Genomic DNA, 15,203 nt, shown 5'->3' with positions numbered 1-15,203 from the left:
TCCCAGCAGTATAATTGAAAGATTTCTCCATTACCAGAGACCCTGGCGTGTTTGCGGTGTACCGTTTTAACTCAGCCCGGAGCCTCTTTCTGTTTGTTGAACAAGGCCAAAATGTTTTTGCTTGTAGCACAAGTCAGCGGTTGGAAAAGAGGGTTACATAAATGCAGAACAATCATTCTGCATTCCTCATTGATTTGAGCCATGTTTTTTTTATTTATTCCCATTGCAGTTTCTGTGGTTCATTTGCTAAATTTTCACATGCAACTTTATTTTCGTAAGTTTTGTGCTGTGTTTTCCTCTCACGTTAGAGTCGTGCCTTCTCTGAGCAATCTCTGAGACAGGAGTATATGGCCTGTGCTGTATAGGCCTTTCCACATCTCCCCTGCAACTTTTAACAAGTTTTTAGGCTTCGCTGTGTGCTTTTAATACCTTTACGATGAGGTCTTTATCTAGGCTGCAGGAGGGTTTTTTCCTTAAGGGTTAATGAAGGTTGACGGATTGATCGACTGTAGGCACTTGTTTCGTGCCTCGGTTTTCACGTTTTGTGGCTGAAAGATGGCCCTGCGGTTGCCGTTAGCGTTCAGAGAGGCTTCTTGTCGGTTCGCGGGTTTAGCGACTGGGGTTTGCGTGTTGAGTGTAATGATTTTGTGGAACGCCACATGAAAGGTGTCTCCTCACTCCCCGTGTTTATAATGCCTCTAAATGAGCTGGGCCCCACTGACACATCCTTCCACCGGTAGCTTCTCACCACTTGTGCCTGGGGGGGGGGGGGTGTATTACTAAGGTGGGATATTTACATGAATACCTTTGGTTATGTAGTCTTGGCTGTGTGGTGTTGACAATATTTGGGCTGTATGTAATTATCAGACGTGTTCCCCGTGTCCATATGGGTTTCCTCCCACAGTCCAAAGACTTGTAGGTAGGCTCATTGGAGACTCTAAATTGCCCATAGGTATGGGTGTGTGTGTTCCCTGTGATAGATTGGGGACCGGTCCAGGGAGTATTCCGGCCTCTTACCCAATGCATGCTGGGATAGGCTTCAGCACCCCCACGACCCTGACAAGGATAAGCAGGTATAGATAATGGATGTGATTATCAGAACTAAGGTACATCTGTACAGTATGTATGAGTTGATTTGTGCTGATGTGTGAATGAGCCTCAGAAACGTCTGGCCCAAAATGGCCACAGTAAAGGTTAAAACTGCATGTGTGTGCTGTCTGTCCGCCAGCCGTTCACACGTACCAGACAACGGCTCACATGCTCTTCTGAGCAAACAAGCGTGACGGTTTATGAAGCTGGCCTGATAACACGGTCGCATGCAGACTTTCATTTTTCTGACTTGCATCAGAAAAAAGTGTTTTGGATAACTAAAACAAGTTTTTAAAAAAGTCAAGTAAATAAAAAAAAATTTTTTAAATGAAAAATAAAATAAATCGTACCTCCACTTGAAGCTTTACCTATCTCACACTGGATGCCTACTACTCACCCGGGCAGCTAAGCTGCTTGCCGGAACAAACACACACACAAAAGAGAGGTCTTGTAACGGGCGCAGGTCAAACACAACTCGGTTAGTCTTTCCGGAACAATGGTCAAGCACAAATCAGGTAGCCTAGTCCTCCAAAAATAACGGTCATACACAAAACACGCAGAGTTCCCCGTTACTGCCGACAAACTGACTCCACTGTGTTCTCTCCCAACTCTCACACCCCGCTCAGGTGTGAACCCTTTGTTTTTATTAGGGCTTAGCGAGGCGACTGCCTTCAGCTGTTGGTGCAGTGGAAAGGGGCGGCGCCAACAGTGGATGAAGTATTGGGGAATATTTAGGGGCGCCATAGCTCAGAAGGTGAGAGCGGTTGTCTGGCAGTCGGAGGGTTGCCGGTTCGACCCCCCCCCCCCCGCCCTGGGCATGTCGAGGTGTCCCTGAGCAAGACACCTAACCCCTAATTGCTCCCAACGAGCTGATTGGTACCTTGCATGGCAGCCTTGTGTGAGTGTGTGTGTGAATGGGTGAATGAGAGGCATCAATTGTAAAGCACTTTGGATAAAAGTGCTATATAAATGCAGTCCATTTACCATTTACTAAGTATTGTCCCCTGATAATGGCGACTCTGGTGGTGTTAGAACACGCGCGCCACAACAAACACACACTCACAGACTCAGACACACACACACACATGCTCGCACACACAAACACATACACACACACACACACGCCACACACATGCAGTACTCACACGCACTTGCACGCACACACACACGTAGTATTCGCACACGCACGTGCACACACAAACACACACTCACACACACAGTACTCGCACACGCACGTGCACGCGCGCACACACACACACACACTTCACGGTGACTCAGAACAATGAAAGTTCTTGTGCGCAGGGGTCTGAGTTTGAGCTCTCTCTCTGTTTGCTGATGGATGTCATGGAAACATTAATGGGTTCATAAACACCGTTAATTGTGTCGTTTGGCTGCAGGTCGGTTGCCTTAAATACTCGTGTAGCTACGAGGTCCCATGATGCTCATCAGTCCTCCCAATGCTGGGAAATCACGGTTCAGCAGGCAGACAGGCTCAGTTGTGCCCTTTGTTGTCCTTAATGTGGGCTAGACTGGCCAGTTATGTCACCACCAGGGAAAATTAAAACAAGCCTTCTCCTGCATTCCAGTTTACCCCTCCTGAGAACAAAGAAACTGTTTTTTTTTGTATTCTAGGTATTTACATCAGAATAAAGCCTAGTGATACCTGGATGCAATTTAATTTACTATTTTGAAAACATTTTAACTGGATTTCAAGCGGTGACTTTATTTATTTTCAGTGAAATGACTCACAAGACAATGGAAAGAACAATTTTCTTTGACGTAACTAGATGCAACCACCGGAAATAAGATGACCATTGCAAATATATTAATGGAATGATCAGTAGGTTTATACAAAAGAAGAGAATGTTCCAAAGCTATTCATAACTATGAGTAGTCTCACACACAAGCATACACACACACACACACACACACACATACTTTGTTTTCTTTTAACTTGCATTGTTCAGCTTCAGAAGCACTGCATTATTTGTAATGGCCAGCATAGACTGACTGAGAGACTGAAACCCCCAGTGGGACAGTTACATCATTTCCTGTTTCCCTTCTCTGAAAAGGTTGGTCATTTATAAGAACCGTCCCGTGTCATATAATACCAAGCATGCATCGAAGGGCTGTACGCGAGAGAGCAGTGTATTCGTAACCATAAAGTGGGGGTGTCATCATTCTGGGTTATAAATTTTCTAATTTTCTTTTTTTTCTTCTTCTTGTTTTTTTTGGAGGGAGGGAGGGGGGCACTGACAGGAATATCATTTATCTGTGTCAAATGAGGTTTTCCAAGTTAACTACATTAGGAGAAAGAGATATGAGATATGTACATATATGGTATCATTTACAGCTCTTTTAACCTTCTTAAGCAGCCTGAGGTCCAGCTCGTTTAATTTTTTTCAGTTTCCACTGCAGTTACCATGAGATTGTGAGGTGCCACTGTTTATCGTAACCATATCATAACTATTTAAATCCCCATGATTCTGCAGTTACTTCCATGGAAGTAGCCAATCAGTTCTAAATATGACTGCTGGCCTTGAGTGCAAGCAGCCAATCAGATGTAAATATGACTGCTGCCCTGGGTGCAAGTAGCCAATCAGATGTAAATATGACTGCTGCCCTGAGAGCGAGCAGCCAATCAGGTGCTGCCTGAGGGCGAGCAGCCAATCAGGTCTAAATATGACTTCTGCCCTAAGTGAAAGCAGCCAATCAGGTGCTCCCCTGAGGGCGAGCAACCAATCAGGTCTAAATATGACTGTTGACCTGAGGGTGAGCAGCCAATCAGGTCTAAATATGACTGCTGCCCTGAGGGCGAGCAGCCAATCAGGTCTAAATGTGACTGCTGCCCTGAGGGCGAGCAGCCAATCAGGTCTAAATATGACTGCTGCCCTGAGAGCGAGCAGCTAATCAGGTCTAAATATGACTGCTGCCCTAAGTGAAAGCAGCCAATCAGGTGCTCCCCTGAGGGCGAGCAACCAATCAGGTCTAAATATGACTGTTGACCTGAGGGCGAGCAGGTCAGCCAAGCAGGTGTAAATATGGCTTGTTCATCCTGGCTCCAGGTCTCCAGTATACAGTAGACAGCTCTCTTCCCCTGTGAAAATTCACACTCTCTCTCTAAAGGACAAACCTGCATTCTGGATTTTACTGAGCCTGATGTTTAAATAGTGCGTGTGTGTGTGTGTCTGCGTGCGTGTTTGTATTTGTGCATGCAAGTTTGTGTGCATGTGTGTTTGCGTGCATGCATGTGTGTGTATGTGTGTGCCTGTGCATGTGCTTGCATGCATGCGTGTGTGCGCGTGTGTGCTTGCATGCATGTGTGCGTGCCTGTGTGTGTGTGTGTGTTTTTGTGTGCGCTTGCCTGCATGCATACGTATGTGCTTGCATGTGTGTGCTTGCGTGCATGTGTGTATGTGTTTGCGTGCGTGTCTGTGTGTGCTTGCGTGTGTGCTTGCGTGCATGTGTACATGCCTGTGTGTGTGTGTGTGTGTGCTTGCGTGCATGCGTGCGTGTCTGTGTGTGTGTGTGTGCTTGCGTGCATGCGTGCGTGCCTGTGTGTGTGTGTGTGTGTGTGCTTGTTTTTATACATTTGTGAGGTCCCTGGTCGTTGTGGCTGAGCGGCTCCTTGGCGGGGCTCTCTGACGCTGCTGCCGGAGGGGATGTTTTGACTCGAGAGCGTGCGGCCGCCAGCACTCCGCACACATGCCGTGCTGGCATGGGACGGCCTGCTAATTGCGGGGTTTCCGACCCCCCCTCCCCCCCCCCTTAAGGGGAATTCCCCCACTTCCACAGGCTGGCTGTATAAACAGGGGCCCCTCCCGGAGCAAAGCGTGATGTCGTGCAGCCAGTGTGGCTGTGATCTCCGAGCCTAACAGCCCCGGGGCTGCTCTCTAACGAGCGTGAACTCAGGGAAAGTGTTTGTACAGACATTTCTCAGTCCCACGCCTCTTCCTCTACAGTGCTGCAGATCAGAGCAGCCAATCAGTGAGAGCAGCCAATCAGGTCTAAATATGACTGCTGCCCTGAGGGCAAACAGCCAATCAGGTCTAAATATGACTGCTGGCCTGAGGGCGAGCAGCCAATCAGGTCTAAATGTGACTGCTGCCCTGAGGGCGAGCAGCCAATCAGGTCTAAATGTGACTGCTGCCCTGAGGGCGAGCAGCCAATCGGGTCTAAATGTGACTGCTGCCCTGAGGGCGAGCAGCCAATCAGGTCTAAATGTGACTGCTGGAAAGTGTTTGTGCAAACATCTCTCAGCTCCACGCCTCTTCCTCTGCAGTGCTGCAGATGTGCTTTCACTGCCAAGTCTGCACATTTTTTTCCCTTCAGTGAGCTGGAGTTGAAAAGCCAGACTCCCAGCCGTACGTAACCACATATTACACGCTACTAACATGTTCGAGTAATGGTCATTCTTTATTCTTTATGTGGTGTTTAAACTCCTGTGGGGCTTCCGGAAGGTGAACACTGAGGCAGACTGGCTGCAGTGATCTTGGCTGCGCTGAGGCAGACTGTAGTGATCTCAGCTGCGCTGAGGCAGACTGGCTGCAGTGATCTCGGCTGCGCTGAGGCAGACTGGCTGCAGTGATCTCGGCTGCGCTGAGGCAGACTGCAGTGATCTCGGCTGCGCTGAGGCAGACTGCAGTGATCTCGGCTGCGCTGAGGCAGACTGCAGTGATCTCGGCTGCGCTGAGGCAGACTGGCTGCAGTGATCTCGGCTGCGCTGAGGCAGACTGGCTGCAGTGATCTTGGCTGCGCTGAGGCAGACTGGCTGCAGTGATCTCGGCTGCGCTGAGGCAGACACCACAGCTCGATCCTGCTGCTGTTTCTGACCCACAGCTGTAGACGACTCTGCAGTGCCTCAGCAGTAAGTTGGCAGACTGATCCTGCACATTCTCAGGCCCACGCGTGCATCCACGGGCAGCACTTTCCCCCCAAACCTGCAGTTTTGTTCAACTTCTCACGTGAATATTTTTAGGGAGCATTTTCTTGGTATTGTGCAGTGTAGTTATGCTAATGAACACAGGGGCTGTTGTAGCTCATTAGCGGTTAGCTCAAAGGGTAATAATATCCTGGACAGTGCAGCTCCTCCAGTGAGAAACTACATTTCAAAGGGCCAGCTTACAAATATAGACGGCGCTGGATCAGTTTACTGTAATTGTTACCTCTGTTATGCCGTTACTGTGAAAACTGTCCAAACTAAACGCGCAGGACGCCCGGGCTTAGCTTTACAGCTTTGTTATTTTGTTCCTCTCAACCTACAAATTTTTGAAAACATTTTTTTGTAGTACATCATTTCAGTTTGCCAGCTCTGTGTGAAGCTGTAAGATTTGAGGTCAAGTAAACGCCGGCACCTTCATCCATAGGCGGAAGCAACATGGACGCCCTCTGATTCTAATGGCCTTCTTCTGCCCTCCACATTGATGGACTCTCTCTGAGTCTGAGCCCAGCCACTGCACCCTTGACCTGAATTGCCTTGGTAAATTTCCCGCTACACAAGTCCATTGTGTGTGGGGGCGGGGGGGGAATTCTGTGTGTGGTTCAGTCACTCTGGGTAATGGCGGGTTTAGGTTCAAGTTCCTGGTGGGGGCACTGCTGTTAGGCTATACCCTTGACTTGAATTGCTCCGGTAAATATCCAACTACATGAACGCATTGTGTGGTTTTTGCTGTCGCTCTGGATAAGAGCGTCTGCTCAAGTCTGAAATATAAACGTTTCCCGTTCCTCTCTCACTGCCTGCTGAAAGCTTTGCCCATCTGTCTGAATGCCAGGGGCACTGCAGGGCACCAGTACTGCGAACTCCAGAGGTATTTCGACCCTATTGCAAGATCAACCGCTCGCTGTATTTAAGTGCATGTTTGGGAAGTGAATCACAATGCTAGAATGTTCCATCAGCCATCCTTGCTGCTTTCAGATAGGCCTGTATATATATATATATATATATATATATATATATATATGCTAAATATGAGTCTGATTTCAGGAAGGAGCTTTATGCTGCTCGAGATTAAAGTAAGTTTAGCATCTGTTCCACCGTGAACTAGTTTGTGGGCGCTATGTTTCGCACATTTAATGGGGTAGAACCAGAGGAAATTTTTTAAGAAACTAAAACCGACTCTTCAGCGCAGATGTTTAAAAGGCAAGAGTGAGTCACGGTTTTTGAGGAAAGATTAGGCTACGTCGGTATGCGATGCGAAGCCTGGCGCTCGGCGCGCGAGTGCGGCCAGTCGCTCTGCAGACACAGCTGTCTCGCTGCAAAGCCGACTGCTTTCGTGTAAAGAAATGAAAGAATAAAGTCACTTCAGTTCAAGTTACATACATGGACATTCCCTCAGCCAGAAACAGCATTTTAAAATTTAAGTTTCAGTTCAAGCACTTCACTTACTAAAGGAAATTAATTTGAATTAAGTAAACTAATGAAGTGGTATTGATTCTTACCCTGGTACACAACCAAAAGGTACAAAAGCCAAGTTCCTGAAAAGGCCATAGACCATGGTTTCGTGTGGTAACAAGCCAACAACTTATCTTTAATATATTACACTACAGTTAAGCATTTTAGCTGTGGTTGCAAGTAGCCTTGAGATGTCATTCACATTTGCACTAATTTAATAATTTACTTGGATCTGGTAGCAGATTGGGCTTCTTTGCCACTGCTGACAGGACGTAGGCAATATGCATACAATATGCGCGCGTGAATGCACAATTAAGTGAAAGCACAAATCAGAATTAATTTCTGCATACTTCAGACATACAGATTGTTATTTCGTGGCATTATTGTCTTTGTTCGTGTCTTATATGAGGAAGTCACAGTCGCGGCTGTGCTGCCACCCGTGTCTTGTTGTCGCAGGTAACTTGGCAACGGCATGGTGACGGGAAGATTTTTTTTTCTTTTTCTTTTTCTTACCGCGACTGGGCTGGACCGGCAATGCACGGTCTGGAAAGCGTAACGCATCTTCGCTCCGTGGTTTTTATAGCCCCCCTGATGAATGTTTCACCGGCAACGTCAGGAATGCAGAAGAGTTATCTACCCGGGAAGAGATTTACGGTGCGCGTGAACCTTCTTCGTCTGCAGCCTCGACTGCGCCAGGCTCACGAGACGCTTTACCGGTCTGAAACTCGAGTTTCACGCTGCAATGGATGGTTGTAGTTTGATAGCGCAAGTGAATTTCTTTCTTCCGATCATCAAACTCATACAATACTTATTTTAAAGTATGTGCTTAACAAGCAGTAATGTGTTGCAGCAGCCGTTAAGAGTGACAATGTAAAAAGTATTTTAATACCGTGATTAATTATTCTGTGGAGAGCCAAATTCTTGTCGTCTCTCTCTGTCTCTCTCTCCCTCTCTCTCTCCTTTCTATCTCTCTCCCTCTCTCTCCTCTCTCTATCTCTCCCTTTCGCTTATCATAGGGTGAAGTTTCCGCACTTTTAGGTTTTTTTTTTTTCAGATTCTGTATTTTTCTGAGATGTTTTCAAAAATTGAACAATACATTTATTAATGACAGTCTTTTCGTTGAGACGTGACTGAAAACCACTAATGCAGAACTTAACTATTAACTTCCACTGTTAAATTATTTAAATTAGCCCGCAGATTACAATTGAATACATTCTTAGATGATTACATTAAGTATAAAGCAAATCATATGCCTGCTAAAAGAACAATAAGTGCTACAGATATTCATCTCCATGTCGTCTGCCACTGATTTCTGATTTGATGATCAATTTGCCAGAAGTCATTGATTTCAGATTTGACAGTGAATTTTCCCAGAGTAGAAAAAAAGTGAATTCCAAATCTGACAGTGAAAGAAATTGCCATTGCTTTTGATCATGCTGCTTTAAAGGCGAGAACAGTCAAACAAACAAGTCAAACAAACAAGTGTTGACTTTTTGAACATCTGACACCATCGACACATTCACCAAATGCAGCCGAAGACAGCAGGAAACCGTAGCGAAAGTTTGGAAGTGTTCGGGGAGCCCCTGTGTACTGAGGCGGCTATCGGTGATGGAGCCCCAGCTCAGAGACGAGCTCGAGCGGCCAGACCACTTAGATAAACGGCTTCGGCACTGGCGGAACCCGTCAAGGCAGAACGGTTGTTTTCGTAAGTTTTTCTGTCCTACCTGAGTCGCGCGCGCGGGATCGTGCAGCTGACGGGCTAATGGCTGGCCGTGCTCTCTCTCTCTCTCTCCGTTCGCTATCTCTCCCAGCTCTCTCTCCCCGCTCGCCCCAGCGTGTGCATTCCAGCAGGGAAACTAAACAATTGGGGAAGTGCCTTGCTGCATACTCCCTGCATGCGCCACATTACATCATCAACATGCCCTTATATGGAGCTGTGTGCTGTAAAAAGCCTCCCAGCGGTGTGTGCGTGTCTTGTATGTGTGTGCATGCACTGGGGGGGAGAGAAAAAGAGTTTGTGTGTGTGTACATGAGAGAGAGAGAGCAGATGTGTGTGTGTGTGTGTGAGAGAGAGAGAGAGAGAGACTGTGTGTGTGTGACAGAGAGCATGTGTGTGTGTGTGTGTGTGTGTGTGTGTGAGAGAGAGAGAGAGACTGTGTGTGTGACAGAGCATATGTGTGTGTGTGTGTGAGAGAGAGAGAGAGAGAGACTGTGTGTGAGAGAGAGAAAGCATATATGTGTGTGCGTGTATGTTTGTGTGTGTGTGTGTAAGAGAGAGATAGACTGTGTGTGTGTGACAGAGAGCATGTGTGTGTGTGAGAGATAGAGACTGTGTGTGTGTGAGAGAGAAAGCATACATGTGTGTGCGTGTATGTTTGTGTGTGTGTGTGAAAGAGAGAGAGTGTGTGTGAATGAGAGAGAGAGAGAGCACACATATATGTTTGCGTGTGTGTTTGTGTGTATGAGAGAGAAAGAGTGTGTGTGTGTCTGTGTGTTTCATATAGGGTACATGCCATAATTTAAAATGAGAAATTTGAGGAAACGGGAGGCACACAGGTACTTAAGGGGGTGCAGAGTTTGCCATCTGAGATGTGTGAAATGTCTGGTTTCTCTGTCAGTGTTCTGAATCCCAGGGGAATGCTGGGTAACATCAGCTAGCATCATTTACTGGCCCTAAGCCGAGCGACTGTCTGCTAGCCCCATTTACCGGCCTAACCTGAGCGAGCACTGGCTAGCTTCATTTACCAGCTTATCCAGAGCGAGTATCAGCTGGTTTAATTTACCAGCCTAACCAAAGGAAATGTCAGCCAGTGTAGTTCACTGGCTTAACCTGAGCGAATATCAGGTAGCATCATTTACAGGTTTGACCTGAGCGAATGAAGCACTAACACAGGGACATGGCCCAGGGTTACATGGAGGTATCCGTGTGTCTCGAACAGCAGGGTTCTGCCAGAAGAGATCCCCATATCGCACCATATGGGCTTTGGGATAGACATCTTCCTGAAGGAAAACTTTACATTGCTTCTTATGTCTGTGAGCGTGTGTGTTTGTGTGTGTGTGTGTGTGTCTGTGTGTGTTTGTGTGTTTCTATTCTAATTGAAAATATACGCAAAAACTGAAAGAGTTGGCCCTAGAGAGTGATCTATCCCTTCAGAGTGATTCTTGGTCAGAGGTCTGTTCCAGGTCTGAGTCAGCTGACTAACCAGCCATCAGTAACAAATAGCCTTCCGACAGCTGTCTGCTCCGGGTGAAACCATGGAAACGGGTCAGACATTCTCCTCCGGGGGGGGGGGGGAACCATGGGAATGGCTCCTGAAGGCAGTCTCCTCTGGGTGAAACCATGGAAACGGGTCAGACGTCCTCGCCCTTAGGCCGCAGCGGTGATGGGTGTGCCGAGACGCAGCCCAGGGCCGTGCAGCTGGCGCGTGTGTATTCGCCGAACGCCACGCGGCCCTTCTCATACGGGCCCCGACCTCCGCCAGGCCTCATCTCCCCGCCCCGCCCTGTGCTCAGCGCTCGACGCTCTCCGCTCGACGCCCTCGGGCGCTTGGCACTCTGCGGTGCGTTACGGGCGCTCAGACGTCCTCGACGCGCGCCTTTGCCTGTACCTTCACATCGTTAAGTGCCCTCGTTAGATCCCCTCATTAGATCCGCTCGTTCGATCCCCTCATTAGATGCGCTCGTTAGATCCCCTTATTAGATCCGCTCGTTAGATCCCCTTATTAGATCCCCTTGTTAGATCCCCTCGTTAGATGCGCTCGTTAGATCCGCTCATTAGATCCCCTTGTTAGATCCCCTCGTTAGATCCGCTCATTAGATCCGCTCGTTAGATCCCCTTATTAGATCCGCTCGTTAGATCCCCTTATTAGATCCCCTTGTTAGATCCCCTCGTTAGATGCGCTCGTTAGATCTGCTCATTAGATCCGCTTATTAGATCCGCTCATTAGATCCCCTCATTAGATCCCCTTGTTAGATCCCCTCGTTAGATGCGCTCATTAGATCCCCTCATTAGATCCCCTTATTAGATCTGCCTGTTAGATCCGCTCATTAGATCCGCTTATTAGATCTGCTCATTAGATCCCCTCATTAGATCCCCTTATTAGATCTGCCTGTTAGATCCGCTCATTAGATCCCCTCATTAGATCCGCCTGTTAGATCCGCTCATTAGATCCGCCTGTTAGATCCGCTCATTAGATCCCCTCATTAGATCCCCTTATTAGATCCGCCTGTTAGATCCGCTCATTAGATCCCCTCATTAGATCCGCCTGTTAGATCCGCTCATTAGGTGAATTTGCAGCTGCCATCTGAAGTGTGTTTGGTGGCACTGTGCCCTGGCACCGTCTGGCTGCAAACCCTTCTGCCCCAGGATCGACCCCGACTGCCTCCCTGCAAACTGGGGCTGTTCAGACACCAGTGTAGTTCTTCAGGGAGGGGTGAGCAGACTGCATTGCATGTCCAACTTCAGGCCTTGGGGGGGGGAAGGGGGGAACAGAGCCTGCCACTGATTTATTTCCTGTTTTATTTTCAGCGGCTGCAAATTTGTCAACTTTTCAACAAACAAAAAAAAAAACATTTAGTCTTTATGAATTGCAATAAAGTTATTTTTCCGCGAATTGCGATGTAGCTGACTGGGGCAGGAACATCAGGACTGTTGCAGGGTTTGGGAAAGCCCGTGGGGTCCTGAGGGAGCCGGTGGGCTCCAAGTCTGTTTCAAAACAGCCCTGGTCCCCCTCAGACTCAACGGATCGGTATGCAAATCCTGTACTTTCTTTTCCCCCCCGAATGTTTTCTGAAAGAATTCAACCTCTTGTTGTCGAAGGAGACAAAAAAATGAAATTAAAAAAAGAAAGGTTTTTGTTTTGCGAGCCTGGTAATGTCCCGGAGTCAGTCTCCGCGCAGAACCAGATGTTCCTTACCCTCTGACTCACGGTGGAATGCATCACGGTGACAGGCCTTCGATGGCGTGCAAGTCATCCGCTGCCTCACCAGACTGAAACATACATGCATCAGAGTTACGGAACATTTTGGAATGGGGCTTTTTTTTTTTTTTTTTTTTTAATTTAAAGTTCCCTCAGAAGGTCTTGTGTGGGGCATTTCATCCTGCAGTGACCGAACACAGGCGTGTGAGGTAGGAAGATGACCAGCTCTGATCCTCTGTGGATTACGTGCCCCGTGCGCCCCCCCACCTCCTTCTCCCCCCCTCCCCCCATCTCTGCTTTGATCCAGACGGTCAGGGGGTTCAAGCTGGGCCAATAAAAGTAACTTTTCCTTGTCTGGTGATTTACTCTCAGTTCAAACGGGCCCTGGGCCTCTGTAGGCCCTCTGAGCAAACAGAGGCCTCCATATCGGGGGACTGGCTGCTCACGGCAATGACATCACCAAACTGTAAGCCGATCTGCGCGGTGCTGTTCACTCTGTACACGCACATATGCTCACACACACACAAGCGCACACACACATACCCATATACGCACATAAGCACACACACACATACACGCATACGCATAAGCGCACACACACACAAGCACACACACACACATACACATATACGCACATAAGCGCACACACACATACACATATACGCACATAAGCACACACATGAGTGCACACACGCACACACACACACACGAGCACATAAACACTCTCACACACACATAAGCACACACATAAGCACATACACGTACACAAGACACACGCATAAGGACACATACACACACACACACGAGCACATGAGCACTCACACACACACACACACACACACATACACAAGACACACACATAAGCACACGTACACACACACACATAAGCACACACGCGCGCACACACACACGAGCACGTAAGCGCTCACACACACATGCACACACACACACATGAGTGCTCACACACACACATAAGCACACACACACTCATAAGCAAGCACACGCACGTAAGCAGACACGCACGCACACACACACATACACACACACGCGCGCACACACAAGCACATAAGCGCTCACACACACACATAAGCAAGCACACAATACACACACACACACATACACTCTCATAAGAACACACACGTATACTCATAAGCACGCGCATACACACACACACTCACTCATTGAACTTGAACCAACCTTTATTCCAATAGTCTGTTCTATATAGCGGCATTGAATTGTTTGGTTTTTGTCCATCCACTAGTAACCCAGGCCCAGAAAAGCACACAGGTGAGCAGATTTGGCGTTTTGCCTTTGTCCTTATCTGAGCCCCCTGCACCTGCGCTGCTGCGTTTGGGGCAGCTGGCCCCTCCTGGCCTTGGACTCGGCCTTGGGGAGGGGTGCGGTAATGGATTTGACCCCATTTCCTGACCCCTCTCTCCTCTGCTGGTCCCAGGTCCCAAACAAGGTCTCGCAGTCCACTGGTGTGTGATGTCATTTCCTTTTTTTACTGCTCCCTTTATGCTGAGTAGCGTGTTTCTCTTTATAGCTCTGGGATTCAGGAAAGTACCAGAGTGTCTGTGTGTCTGTGTGTGTGTGTGTGTCTGTCTGTCTGTCTGTGTGAGCGTGTGTGTGTGTGTGAGCGTGTGTGTGTCTGTGTGTGTGTGTGTGTCTACATCTGAATCTGTGTGTTTGTGGGATGGTGTGTGTGTGTCCATGTCTGCGTGTGTTGATGTGTTTATTGTATATCTGTGTGTGTGTTTGTGGGATCGTGTGTGTGTCTGTGTGTGTGTGTGTGCGCGTGTATGCACACGTGTCTAGGAGTCTGGCACCACAGTCACCTGCTTCATAGTCACATGCTCTAGCGTTGTAGTGACACAGTTTCAGTGTTCTCTAAATTCATTGCGCTGCCTCTTCCATACAGAAACAGAGAAGCCTGCATTCTCTTTAATTACTCAAAGCACGGAAAAGATTTCAGCTTTTGAACAGAGCAATTTCAGCGCTGCATTGGATTTATTTCATCACTTAGCAGTGAGCTAGGCCGCTATAGCTAGCGGATCAGCCGTGCTCCTGTAGAGCCCCTTTCCAGATTTATTTCCCTCCTTCACAGTCGCCGCAAATACAATGATTTGAGAGGAAACTGTATCAGCAGCCAGACAGCCCTGTGTTTGCTCCTGGCCATTTTAGCCCGTTCGCTAGCTGGCTCACTGACTGCAAACAGAATTACTGGCTGAGCTACTGCTACATTTATGAAAATGAGAGTGTAATTTTGAGGGGTCTGTTTCTCCCTGTTGGAGCACGCTCCCTCCTTTGCTAAACTTGTTGCTGGGGGGGGGGGGGAGGGGGGGGGGAGGGGTGTGCGGGAGTCCTTTTCGCTGTCTGTAAGTTGTTAAACTGGCCTTGTTGCTTTGAAGCTTTTCAGAGCACTGTTCAATAACCTCAAAAAAAAAATAACATGGACACAAGCGCTTCAAGATCTTGACATGAGTCAGTAATGATATACAGGGCCCAACGTCATGGCACTACACCTATTCATGTCGTTCATATTAAGGCTTGTGACCACCACTGTGCTGTAATCCAGTGTTATGGCTGTGCTCTGTGTCTGAGAGAGGTTCTTGGTGCCCATGCTTGTGTGTTACTGCACCCTGGGCCTGGTTAGCCTGCTGCTCTCCTGTGCTACCCCAGGCAGTACTGAGCCTCTGTGAACTGGGGCTCTCTAATGGGCTGTGTGCCCAATCTGTACCCAGTCTGTACCAAGCCTGTGCCCAGTCTGTACCCAATCTGTACCAAGTCTGTGCCCAATCTGT

At 48.0% G+C, this 15,203-nt stretch overlaps 2 protein-coding genes across 6 annotated transcripts in view; one reads left to right on the top strand and one right to left on the bottom strand.

The window, feature by feature from the left end:
* Positions 1–15,203, top strand: part of cmss1 (cms1 ribosomal small subunit homolog) — a 70,909-nt gene that overhangs the window by 12,512 nt on the left and 43,194 nt on the right. The gene's annotated exons all lie outside the window — the stretch shown is intronic.
* The window catches only part of LOC118213607 (filamin A-interacting protein 1-like), a 55,429-nt gene that overhangs the window by 3,910 nt on the left and 36,316 nt on the right, over positions 1–15,203 (bottom strand). The window contains exon 1 of one of the 5 annotated variants that reach the window (XM_035392595.1): positions 12,397–12,516. The exons of 3 other annotated variants lie outside the window; for them this stretch is intronic. The gene's annotated coding sequence lies outside the window, so the exon portion shown is untranslated. Of the gene's footprint in view, positions 1–9,204; positions 9,435–12,396; positions 12,517–15,203 lie in introns of those variants that run through there. One more of the 5 variants, XM_035392590.1, reaches the window with a different exon arrangement.

The sequence above is a fragment of the Anguilla anguilla genome, chromosome 15 (assembly GCF_013347855.1).
Source record: "Anguilla anguilla isolate fAngAng1 chromosome 15, fAngAng1.pri, whole genome shotgun sequence".
Classification (NCBI taxonomy): Eukaryota; Metazoa; Chordata; class Actinopteri; order Anguilliformes; family Anguillidae; genus Anguilla; species Anguilla anguilla.
The sequence above is the reverse complement of the archived record's forward strand: the minus strand, read 5'-3'. Positions and strand labels throughout refer to the sequence as shown.